Here is a 13,941-nt window from a genome sequence, read left to right on the forward strand (position 1 = left end):
ACACATATATGTATGCATATATATATATATATATGAAAAAAAAATCCTGAAGTATAAGGTGAAGCTGAACTATATGAAACAATCACTGGAATAATTTTTTGATCTATTATCTGTTATCAGCATTTTCAAGCCTGTAGAATTTCACAAAATCTTTGAGCACAATCAAAAGGAAAGGTCTTAGTGAAAGCATTCATGAAAAGTTAATGTCAAATTACATTACTGAAGAATTTTAAAGACACAGTAATAAGGGTAAAATCGGGTTTTCATTTATGATGAAACCATTTGCAAATGTGCAAGCAGGAACCAAAATAATACCAACAGAAATGTGGAGAGTGCTCTTGTGTGTTCAAATATACCTTGTTACATTTGATCTTCAGTGATATTTCCTGAGAAGGGTGACTTTTCGAGAAACCAAATTTGCATGGAGCCAAGACAGGTTGGAGGCAGGAAACCTGTGGTGGACATTTTTAAGAGTTCGGTTAGTCAATGGGCTACGTTTAGAAATACACTCATTTAGAGTCAGCAGTCCCACACATAATGCCTGAGAAAAAAGAAAGCTTGCAAATATGCAGAAACCACTGAAGATTGTTTTTAGTATTGTGACACTACATATGAGCAATGAGGCTTTGAAAGAACCTGCCAGTCATCTCTACTACATAAAGTAGGCCAAGACAGCATGAGTCTCCTTTTCAGTGAGACTTTGCCCAGAGTTGGAACCAAAGACTTCAATTTACATAACTCCTAATGTTGGCTTTTTTGGTAATGTTTAGAACAGTTCTTATTGCTATATAAATTAACCAAAGAAGATCCTGTACCTGTCTTCAAATCACAGCCCTGCGCATGAGAACATAAATCATCCGTACATAATGATGTCCCAGAATCATCTTCAGAGATTTGAAATCTTCATTGGTGGATTAAGCTTCCTGACCTTCACAAATCAGACATTGTAATTTCTTGATCAATATTTTCCCCCTTTCCTGATTTCCTCCAAATATCATCAATATTTGAAAAATGAACTACTATAGGGATTCCAACTATATTAAATTTGACATTTTTAATGTTAACATGGCTTCTTTGTTTCCATAAATTCCATGAAATCCACATAATACTAAACTATACTGCATTGTGAATCTTTATATCATTCGTGGTTAAGCATTTCCTAGTGATGACAAAATTCCTAATTCTGCTGTATTTCAAAAACCAGTGAATACTTGGACTAAAAAGAACCTGGAGTAATCAACTAATTCACCTTTCTGTACCCAGACATTCCAGACTTTAGACCATCATAAGATGATAGCTTATCTGATATGCTTACAATATACATGACAAATAATACACATACTATTTGTCATTTTTATCATTTCACTTTGCACTTTTATTGTACTTCTTACAATTAGTATTAATTACTTATATATGACTCTTTTAAAATGTGTGTCTCCTTTAATATATTTTTATTGCATTAAGACAGGAACCATACTTACTATGTGCTTAATCCTGTACTCATGAAAGTCATAGGTCCCAATAGGTGCTCAGTTATATTTGCTAAATGAATGTATGAGGCAGTGAATGAGTTAATGAATAAAATTATACAGTGTATCTGTGTTTCCCATTGACTATGCAAAGGCATTCAACTGTGCGGGTTATAACAAATTATGGATAAGTTGCGAAAAGTGGGAATTCCAGAACACTTAATTGTGCTCATGAGAAACCTGTACATAGACCAAGAGGCAGTCATTCCAACAGAACGAGGGGAATACTGCATGGTTTAAAGTCAAGAAAGGTGTGCATCAGGGCTGTATCATCTCACTATACTTATTCAATCTGTATACTGAGCAAATAATCCGAGAAGCTGGACTATATGGAGAAGAATGCAGCATCAGGTTGGGAGGAAGACTCATTAACAACCTGTGTTATGCAGATGACACAACATTGCTTGCTGAAAGCAAAGAGGACTTGAAGCATTTACTGATGAAGATCTAAGACTACAGCCTTCAGTATGGATAACTCTTCAATATAAAGAAAACAAAAATCCTCCCAACTGTACCAATAATCAACATCATAATAAACAGGGAAAAAATTGGAATTGTCAAAGATTTCGTTTTACTTGGATCCACAATCAACATTTGTGGAAGCAGCAGGCAAGAAATAAAATGACTTACTTAATTGGGCAAATCTGCTGCAAAAGACCTCTTTAAAGTGTTAAAAAGCAAAGATGTCACTTTAAGGACTAAGGTGCTGCTGACCCAAACCATGGTATTTTTAATTGCCTCATATACATGTGAAAGCTGGACAACGAATAAGGAAGACCAAAGAAGAACTGACAACTTTGAGTTAAGATGTTGAATATACCATGGACTGCCAGAAGAATGAACAAATCTGTCTTGGAAGAAGTATAACCAGAATGATCCTGGGAAGCAACGATGCCAAGACTTCATCTCACATACTTTGGACATGCTATCAGGAGTACCCATCCCTGGAGAAGGACTTCATGCTTGGTAAAGTAGAGGGTCAGTGAAAAAGAAGACCTTCAGTGAGATGGGTTGACACAGTGGCTGCAACAATGAGCTCAAACATAGCAATGATTTGTGAGAATGGTGCAGGACAGGGCAGTGTTTCGTTCTGTTGTATATAGGGTCACTATGAGTTGGAATCGACTCCACGGCACCTAACTACAACCACCACAGGAGAGTTTGTATCTGACACATAACGTCTCCTGATACATATATATCTAAAAGAGTTGATGTATGAGGTGGTATTGATCTTCTTGTACAGGCAGAAAGCATAAGGCAGCTCTTTTTTGGTGGATTATAGTAAATGTCATCCACCTTGGGTTAATGAACATCTCTCCGTAGGGTACTTTCACTATATTCAAGGAAGGCAAGTGAATTTTAATTTTGGCTAAGAAAAGTGTAATTATAAAATTAAGTAACCAATGAATACCATATAATATTTTTAATCAAATAGAAATAGAAATAAATATGAACTATTTTCCATCTGAGAATATGAAATAGATAAGAGACACCTAACTGACATCAACGTGGAGAGTACTCTATATCACTATTTTGCGTTTGTCAGCAGTGATGACTGATAAATGTTTCATTACGTTAACCGTTCAGGAACTGTTGAAAATCCTTATTTCCATTTTTTAGAGAGTGTAACTAAAGCATTTGAATTTCTAAATTAGCAATTAAAAATGTTGAAACCAGTTCACATTTATTTTCTGACTTTAATCCATACACCACAAGGAGAGATTTCTTTAACAAAGAGGGATACTTCAGAATTGTTTTATCACCCTTAAACCACAATTTTAATTGGTATATGTGATTAACAAAGTTTATTGCAAATAATCTCTACTGGACGGAAAGAAAAAGAGAGATACAAAGGTAGAAATAACGTGTTGACAGAGGAAGAAATATAGACTATATGTATTTTACATTTTTATGTTTAATATTTTCTGTACACATGCATACATGAAAATGAGGATGCCATGATGGAAGAAGCATGCATATATTTGCTTCAGAAAATGAATTTCTGCAAGCAAGTTGAAATTGATAGATCCTAAAACCACATTAGGGATATAATGAATGCCATAATAACCAGCATATCGATGGGCATAGCTTACCACCTCAGTTTGCTCTCTTGGAGCAACCATCGGCTTCTTGGCCAGAAGGAAGAACCTATACACTTACAGGTATTACCTGTCTATAGTCTCCATTATAGCAATAAGCATAGGGTGACTGTTTCTTATAAATAAACTCTAGAAATTTCCCAGTAGGGCAATAGAAACTCTACAATCTGTTTCCTTGCATGATAGCTTTTGAAAATAAAAAAAGAAAAGTCTTTTGAAAATAGGTTTCCCTAAAAGAGAGTGTTTGGCAATAGGTACAGTGGATAGCTGAGGTGGTACTGAAATTTCCTGAGGAATGATGACATTGTCCATCTTTGGTTTGAGGTTATTTTATGGGCTTTAAGAAAAGCTCATTTTTATAAACTTGTAATTATTTATGGGCATATTTGTCCTTGTAAATGTACATAAATTATATATGTCCGTTTTAATCATAATTATCCATACAATCACAAGCTGTTCCTATAATTATAAGAAATTATAGTTGTTTCATTATTGATAAAAAATAAGAACCCATTAAACCCACTGGAACATTTGGAAATATTGTCTGTGGTAGGGACCAGATGATAATATCTGATCAGCTTGGTTTCCCTAAGGATGGTGTGATGCATTGAATTGTGTCCCCCAAAAAGATATGTTGAAGTCCTAACCCCTGTACCTCTGTAGCTGTGAACGTAGCCTCCTATGGAAATAGGGTCTTACTTTGAAGGTATTATGAGCTGGCTTCACATGAGGCTGTACAGGAGTGGGTCCTGAACTTATCAGAGTGTTGTGCTTATCGAAGAGGAGAAACACAGAGGAATAGACAGGAAGACAGTATGTGAAGATACATTGACAAGCCAAGGAACGTCAAGGATTGCTGGGAACTATCAGAAGGTAGGAGGGAAGCATGGAACAACTCCTCTCTCTGAGTCCTCAGAAGGAATCAACATGGCCAAGACCCTAATTTGAACTGCTGGCCTCCAGAACTGTGAGACAATAAATTTCTGTTCTTAAAGCCACCCACTTTGTGGTATTTTGTTACAGCAGCTCTAAGAAGCTAAGGTAGATGCCTTCCCAAGAATGGAACCCAGAGCAAGGTAAGGTCTCTGGACATTATGGATCACAGTGCTACATTGATGCACATGGGGTCACCATGAGTCAGCGCTGCTCAATGGCAGCGTCTATCTCTCTACATAAAATATCTTGTCTTGGTTGTTGCATCTGCCCATCACTCCGCACGCCAAACAGATCACGGCTGCTATTTATATTCCTGTATGTCCCTCGACATCTGTAGCCCAGCTCTGGTTACAGAGCACGTGCTCAATCTATTCCCGTTAAATGGCTGACTTTGCTAACCACTTCTGCCTGTATTTATTTCAATGCCATCCTGGACTTTTTTAGAATGCCACCGTTGATTTTGGGTAGATTTAAGCAAATTGTTCTCACTGTTACTGGTGACACTGGCACGTGAGAAGTGACAGATTATGATCATAGAATCCAAGGAAGTTAAGGACACAGTGGACCCCAATTGCTTTAAAACTTACCAGCTGCTTTGTACTCTTTTGTGTTCAACGTGAGGCAAAACTAATAATCTTTCTTTTAAGCGCACTTGGAGGCGATACAGATTTAGGAGGGAAAACACTCCCTACAGTGTCCCATCTGCTGCCCTCTATATAAAAAGGAAAAGCAACGGTTTTATTATGGCAGAATATGAATGGCTTCCCCTTTTGCTTGCCCGAGTGGAAATATGGAACCCAGAGTGTCCCTTGATCTTGCAGCAGTGCACTCCACAGTGGGGCTAAACTCAGATCAGGGGGGGTTAACAGCTTGAGTTTTCCCTCAGTAACCGTTTTAGAAGTACACAATGCAAGTCAACCATCGTTTAATTTATTTTGCTTTGTTAGATGGCAGTGTTAATTAATTTTGCTTTGTCGCCTCGCTTTCCTCTTGATAACATCATTCTTTTTAATAGCAATGGAACCTTGCAAATGTCAAGCAGCCTGCCCCAATCACAACAGGCTGCAACATAAAAACACATTAGAGTTTGGAGGCACCACAAATAACTACTTTAGGAAAAAAATGTAATAGCTGTAATTATGTTTCTGCCTGCCAGTGAGCTGCTCTCCTTCTTTCTCTCTCTCTTTCCCAGTGTCCTTAATGGAGTTTTGTTGTAGAGAAAACCAGTACCTTGTGAAAACTTTCAGTGGCCTCCGTCTTTTAAACAGCCAACTATTTATATCTCAGTTGATCCAACTGCTGTGGTGTGATGCTCTCTGAAGCTACCTGTCTTCTCACTTTCCACCTTGGATCTGTTTTATTGACCTGCCTCTTGAAACATTTTGTGTTGTTTCCATATTTTCAGTTATTTGTTTTTCTTTATTAGGTTAAAGCCTGCTTGTATCCTCAAGCAAAGCCTCCAATCCTGAGATGAGTATCAGGATTAATCTGACATTTCCTATCCCTCTAAGGGAATCTAGCAGAGCATGGTGTCCCTAGGAGGTTCTGAATCCTCAGATTGTCAGCTGGAAGGAAAACAGGAGTTACTGCTTCACACCTCAACCTCCAAGGATTTCAACACGTTCCCCAGCTTTATAAGACTTGGTCTGGCTTTGGATCCCAGGGGTCACCAAAAGTGAAAAAAAGATTAAATTAGTCAAGGGAGTTAGGGGTCTCTGGGATATCAATGTGGTGCCCTTGGAGTGGTAATTATTATGGACTTCCTATTGATGTTGGTGAGTAGAACCGCAGCTGCGACCACAAGGAACCTGAAAGAAGCCTTATTTTCAGTTTTAAGTCACAAATTTAGGTACCTGAGAATGCAAGGAGGAAAAAGGCTGGGAATGTGTGCATGTGTTGGGGGGGAGTTCAATGTCTAGGATCTTATATTAAAAAAGCATCTCTCAACTTCACAGACATGTAGCATTGTCAAGTATAAAATTGCAGGCCATCTGAAAGGACCTTAAATCTTGGTATTTAAACATGAGGCAGCTACTTGAGAAAGGAGACTCCTTCTGCACACTGGAAGTCCCTGATTGGTGCAACAGTTAATGCAATAGACGGCTAAATGAAAGATTGGAGGCTCCAGTCCACCCGGAGGCATCTTGAAGAAAGGCCTGTAGGTCTACTTCCCTAAAATCAGCCATTGAAAACCTTATGGAGCACAGTTCTACTCTGACACACGTGGGGTCACCATGAGTCTGAATAGACTGGAAGGCAACTGGTTTGTCTTTCCTGCACGCTGACCCAGCCACCACCAGAAGATATCCTGAAAAGAGGCTTGTGTTTAAGACCTACATCCCTGGGGAGTACTGACGTTTTAGTGGATAACCTTGGGCAAGGTTTATGGATTCTCTGATGCTCAATTCTTTATTTGAAAACTGAGATTTGCTTTGTAAGGCTAGTGAGTATGAGAAATAATACATCTTAAAGTAAAGTAATCCTTCTGTCATAACGCTGTAAAAAGTATATTATAATGGACTATCCAAAGGCTTGGAGTTTGAAAACCAAAAGGGAAGAACACACTTGGCATTTCTCAAGCTGAAAGAACTGAAGAAAAAATTCAAGGCTTGAGTTGCGATGTAAGGTTTCTACAGGGGAAAACACTAAATGATGCAGGAAGTATCAGAAGAAGATGTACCAAAAAGAATTGGTCAGCGTTCAATCATTTCAGGAGGTAGAGTATGACCAAGAACCGATGATACTGAAGGAAGAAGTCCAAGCTGCACTGAAGGCATTGGTGAAAAACAAGGCTCCAGGAGTTGATGGAATATCAATAGAGATGTTTCAACAAATGGATGCAGCGCTGGAAGTAATCAGTCGTCTATGTCAGGAAATTTGGAAGACAGCTACCTGGCCAACTGACTGTGCCGATTCCAAAGAAAGGTGATCCAACAGAATGCAGAAATTATTGAACAATATCATTAATATTACACACAAGTAAAATTTTGCTGAAAATCTTTCAAAAGCAGTTGCTATTCCATAGGTAATGGGAAGCAGAAAGCCACCCAAAATTTTGAGGAGTGAAATGACATGTCAAAATAGCACTTCAGAAAGAGTAATCAGGGAGTCAGATAAAACACCTAGGGGTGGGATGATGTGAGAACAGTAAACTGTGGAGCACTGTGTCATGAAGTATGGATGATGGTGGGAAGTCATTCTGAAAGACGAGGAAATTGTTCTGAGAATATAGTAATAACAACCAAAAGCAATTTAGAAGCATTTAGTATAATAGTCTTTGTTGTTAGTTATTGTGGAGTTGGTTGCAACTCATGGCGACCTCATGTGTGCAGAGTAGAGCTGCTCCATAGGGTTTTCATGGCTGAGACCTTTAGAAGGGGATCACCAGGCCTGTTTTCTGAGGTGCCTCTGGATGGGCTTGAAACTCCAACCTCTCAGCTAGTAATCAAGAGCTTAGTCATTTGTGCTACCCATAGACTCCTGTATAATAGACTAAAGTTTTAGGAATCGGATTGAAGTCAGATCCCAGCTGGGGCCTTTGTGTACTCTGAGGGGCTAGGGGAGATAATTGACCTCCTTGATCCTCATTGCCATACATGAACGTGGGTACTTAAGGAAGTAAGAGATTTTGCCGAGATTAACCTGGTTGGGTATGTCTAGTGCTCAGCATAGTAGCTGCCATACCATAAGCAGCAAACCAGTGCTAGCTGTTATTACTGTGTAGGTCTTCATGATATTCAGAATACTGTCTTACATCTTTTCATTTCATCACTAGGACTATTCTGCTATTTTATTATTTTCTGATTTCTTCTGAATTAGAAAAAAAAACTGAAGCACTGGGTTTTTTTTTTTTTTTTTTAAATAGTGTGGTTAAGTAATTAACACAAAATCATACCACTAATAAGTACTGATACACACACTTAAATCCAGGTTTTCACCATTTTCCAAGACCCAACACTGTCTCTCTATTTCAGGTAAGAAACAACCAAAGTAGAGCTTAAGGCTTATCACTCAAAAGATAAAGAGAAAAATGATGGGGGAAAAAAATACAAGAAAAATTCTGGCTTTCTAGATAGTAGAAAATATTAAGCTAAAGGGGTGCCAGTAGTAAATAATTAATGGGGGTTAACATTACATGTAAAATCTAATCGCCCAAACATCCCTGACAGAACAAGTTCTGGAAAACTGTCGTCATCATGTCAGTAGTGAACTGGGAAATCTTCAGTCACTCCCCACTGCCTAAGAAATAAACCTTAATCACCTTCACTTGCTTTCGCCTTGGCCTTAGTCTAAATGTATAGATGCGTGTTCTAATCAGTGGCGCTAGGGCATGGTTTGCACTGGACCACTGCTTCTGCCTCTGAAATCTTCCTAAAGTGCTTCTTTGTTCTCATCCATATTCTTTTCTCTGCTTTGGTGACTATATGGGAGCTGCCTGTGAGGGTGAGGGCTCTGGGACCAGACTTCTGAGGCTCAGATCTTGGCTCTGTACTGTCTCACTGTGGTCAAGGGACTCAACAACTCTGTATCCATTCCCTCATCTGTACAATGGAGATATAAATAATGCCACCTTATAGGGGGAAACCCTAGTAGTGTAGTGGTTAAGAGTTCGGCTGCTAACCCAAATGTTGGCAGTTAAAATCCACCAGGCTCTACCCGAAAACCCTATGGGGAAGTTCTGCTCTGTCCTATAGGGTCACTATGAGTTGGAATTGACTCGAGACAGTGGGTTTTTATGGGTACCTTATAGAATTATGCCAAGCACAGAATAAGAGCTCAGTGAATGTTACTTTTATTATTATCTTTGACCTTCCTTCAAAGCCCTGGACAAAATCCAAGCATCTGAATGGCTGTCCTTGACTGTTACAGCCCACAGGGGGATGTCTGTTTCTAAATTTCTCAATTTTTTATAGAAACTATTTGAAATTTATAACATCTGTATAGTTATCTAATCACTCACTGTATAAGTCTCTGTGTGTGAGAGAGAGATTTCTCAATTAGATTCTCAGCTACTTGAGGGTGGACCGCTTTCGAAGAATTTTCTGATATCTCTCAGGTGTCTGATACAGTCCTTTCGAATTAGTAGTCACTCAGTGAGTAATTGTTGATTGGAACATGAAAAGGTTCTGATAGTTACAGTAATATTGCAAATAATTTTATCAGGTTTAACTAAAAATAATAGCTAAGCTGGAGAATATGAGAGAATATTCCTCAGCCAATTAAAGAGCATTTTCAACTTGACCACCATTACTTGAGCCTAGCATTTACAGCGTTTGAACTTGACCATGATTTACTCGAGCCTAGCATCTATGGCATTTGAACGGCAGCATCAGATCTCACGAAGAACACTACCTGGGGCATAGACAGGTACTGCAATTGTTGGACAGTTGCAGAACCTTGGGTAAATTTTTGAGTCCAGCTTCTTATCCTCCCCTACTCATCTTTTTAACATCCAAAAGAAATCTATTCTTAATAATCAATTGGAATTAAAGTAAAGCACAGGCATTTCAAATTAAATATCTTAATTAAATGCACATCTGAGCAGCTTAATTTAACATATTACCTAAAGCTCCCTGCTCTGAAGACATCTTAATTTACACTGAGTAATAAAAAAAAAAAAAAAAAATTTTTTTTTTTTTTTTTTAATAATGCTACCTTCTTCCTGTACTTCAGGCAGTGAATGGTACAAGTAGCAACTTGTGTTCCTTAATGGAGAGCAAGTTTCTGTCACAGAACAATATAACACATGCAAACAGCCTTTGTTTATTTTCAGGCACAAACTGTTTAATAATCACAGGCAGGTCATCCAGACTTTTTTTTTTTTAAGGCACTCAAGATAAGTGACCATAAACAAAGAGAGTAAAGGAAGAATAAGTGTTATGATTTTAGATTCAGGGATGATTAATAATGACTTTGTTTAATTGGAGTTAAAAAAAAAAAAACCTTAAAACTCCAGTTGAAAAAAAATCATATTTCCTTCAGAGAAAGAAAAAAATATTTTATTGCTAGCCGAAATTTGGGTAGTAGAAGGGTATACCTTAGGAAGACATATAGTAAATTCTGGATTTTCTGTTTTCTGTAGAGCTACTTCTATATTAGCATGCTAATTTAAAAAAGCGAAGAAAAGAAACGTCACATATACTTTTTTGAAGTCTAGATGATTTACTTTCTTACTAGCTAAAAGAGAACTTGAACACTTCAACTGCAATAAATGCCTTTTCCTTTAATGAGTGTGTGCTGTGTTCCTCTCTCTCTTTCTCTTTCTTTTTCTACAGAACCATGAAGTTTAGAATAAATTCAGTAAATCATATCAATATAATTGCTGCTGCTTTGTCAGGAGGAAATTTTACTTCATTTATTTTTTTTTAATTTTCAAATAATTAGATAAAACAAAATTGGTAGCGAAGGGAATTAAAGATTATGCCCTAGTTTAATAGTTGGTCAAAGTTGGGTGATTTGGAAGAAGTCTGGAAAGTCAGCCATGCCACCTCCATTGAGCCAACAAGACATTCTTCAGTGACTGTATTGGAAAAAAAATGACAAGAGATAGAAAAATTCCCAAGCATTGTCATAGGAAGATGTTTTAAAATAACAAACAAGCAATTAAAAAAAACTTTGCATGCAAGAATTCTCATATAAGAAATATCTTATCTGACATCATATCAACTGTTTTATACTTGGTATAAACATGTATAAGTTTGAGAACTTGACGATAATGCAGGGTGGAAGCCGTAGAGAATAACAACGTTTAAATCACAAGATATAAACTATTTTCACCTATTTGAAATCTTATCCCTTTTCCTTCCCATGCCAAGCCATACATTTCATTTAGATATTCTGGTTTACTTGATTTATATGCAGCTGTTGTGTTTATGGGTGATGGGGAATTTTTTCCCAGTGTTATGATGAGCCTTTAAAAGGGATTATATTCCACTGGCAAGCTAAGAATGATGTTTAAGCATGAGTTTCCTAACATTTATCTCTGAGTGATTGAATTTGAGTATCTCCTAGGAGTAAAATATTTGATTATGAAACTTCTGAATTGCACTTCAAATACTATTGCATAAACATTTCTCCCAGCCAATGTGAACAACTAAACTCTAAAGTGGTGCATAGTGAACTTGAAGAGAATACTTACTACCAGCAGCCAAAATATTCCATAACATAAAAACCTCAAAATGTTTACAGTGAGCAGGAGGACATTATGGGCCTCTTAGTGACTAGGCTGGGTTAGTGTTTGATACCTGCCTTTGGAAGCCCTCCTTTGATGTTAGCTTCTGGAATCTTTGCCACCTTCCGACTGATATTGAGTTGACTCTGACTCATGATGACACCCCACGTGTGTCAGAGTAGACATGTGCTCTATAGAGTTTTCAATGGCTGAATTTTCAGAAGTGGATCACCAGGCTTTTGTGATGCATCTGGGTGGACTCAAACCTCCAACCTTTAGGCTGAGTGTGTTAGCCATTTATACCACCCAGGAACTCCTTCATACTCCTCTATTTTACTTCTCGCAGGGAGAAGACAGCCCAATGCTATCTAAAAAAGAAAGCTAAGAGTTCTTGAAAATGATTGATGAATTGTGCCTGTTAATAGGCTGGAAGTAATCAAAGGGGAATGAGAGATGCTGGGCTGGAGTTGCCCGACTCCGCCAATACTAAAGTAATCCTACAGCAGCAGTCAGAATGAGGAACACGGCCACGTTGACCAAGTTCTCTTTGGTGATCAGTTAAATGATATTAGTACACATTTCTCAAATAAAAATCATTACCTATCATTTAACAACTCCTGTTGTGAATTAGGTTGTTATTTGGCTAGCACAAAGCATCACACAAAATAACTGCCCTTTGTCACGAGTGATGAACATTTCTTACATAAAGGAAGACACAGTTGTCTGGAAATTCTACAACATGGTCCATTTAAGAGGGTAAGCCAGACTAATTTGTGGAGTGATGAAGTCATTGGTCTTGGGCTTTCTCTCACTCTTTATTTCTCTTCTTTAATCTCATTCCCTTCATTTTCTTTATTACTAAGAGGAAGGAAAACTCACACAAACCTGTTATCTATTATCCTGGTTCCAAATTTTGCTGGTTCTCAGTCCCTGGGGTTCAAAGTCAATATGTTTGGTAATGACTTTTTACAAAGGAAAAGGAAAAGGAACAGAGATTGGATTTCAAGTGTTATGATAAATGCATATCTGAACTTTCAGCTGGGCTTGGCTTAAAAAACTCCAAATCAATTTTCTACAAAGGAATATCTTCTGAGAAACCGAAATCTGACAAAATGCTAAATAAAATACTATATTTTTCTCTCTTTCCTGCTCTCTCCATACACAGTCACACATTTACACACACACATAGATGCTGCATCCATAATCTCGTGAAACCTCAGGAAGCTACTTATTTATCTAGGAAACAAAAGGCACTTGATAGTTGAGAATTTATTATCAGTTTGAGAAGCCAGAGCTTATACTGTGATGTCTTCGTTCCCCCTCAATTAATCTACAAATTGGCCTTAAAATAGCAATATTTTTATATTTTTTGGCTTTTCGGGATGAAAATACATAAAGGTGAGTTTTATTCCTTAAAAATATATACTTAAATGTGTCAAAAAAAAAATTGGTAAAAGGAATTCTAATTACAATTAATGTGTTTTAGGAACACACGATCTGAAAAAAAAAAACATTAGTTTTGTGCAAAACCTATGAAACGTAAGAGGTAAACTCACAATATTTTCTTAAAAAGAAAAAGAAAACATTAGCTGTATTAGTTTCACCAGGTCCTATTTGTAAATAAGGCAGCTTTATGGCTTGTCATGGAAAATTCAGAAAATATTTTGCATTTCGAAACAAAATGTAGAACCGCTTTTCTACTTCCCAAGAATCCCCCCAGTTGGTATTCTTGCCTTTCTGAAGGGTCGTGTGAAAGATAGCTATAGATGCAGATACAAAATACAGATGTACATATAGAGTGGACCGAGACATAGATATATACAGATTTCTATATGGATACACATATAGTGAGGGAGGGAAACCCTGGTGGCATAGTGGTTAAGTGCTACGGCTGCTAACCAAAAGGCCGGCAGCTCAAATCCGCCAGGGCTCCTTAAAAACTCTGTGGGGCAGTTCTACTCTGTATTGTAGGGTCGCTATGAGTCAGAATTGACTCGACAGCAATGGGTTTGTTTTTTTTTGGTTTATACATAGAAGGAGAGAAAGAGAATTACGTGCATCCGTAGGTTTTTTTCTAATTTAAAAACAACTTTTCGAATAGTTGGAACAGGCTGGGTCCTTAGCATATTTAGTGTCTACTCAGAGCTGAAAATTCAGGAATGTAGTAGAGAATTCATTTTTTTTTTTTAAACCTCAAATCCAAAAA

The sequence above is a fragment of the Loxodonta africana genome, chromosome 1 (assembly GCF_030014295.1).
Source record: "Loxodonta africana isolate mLoxAfr1 chromosome 1, mLoxAfr1.hap2, whole genome shotgun sequence".
Classification (NCBI taxonomy): Eukaryota; Metazoa; Chordata; class Mammalia; order Proboscidea; family Elephantidae; genus Loxodonta; species Loxodonta africana.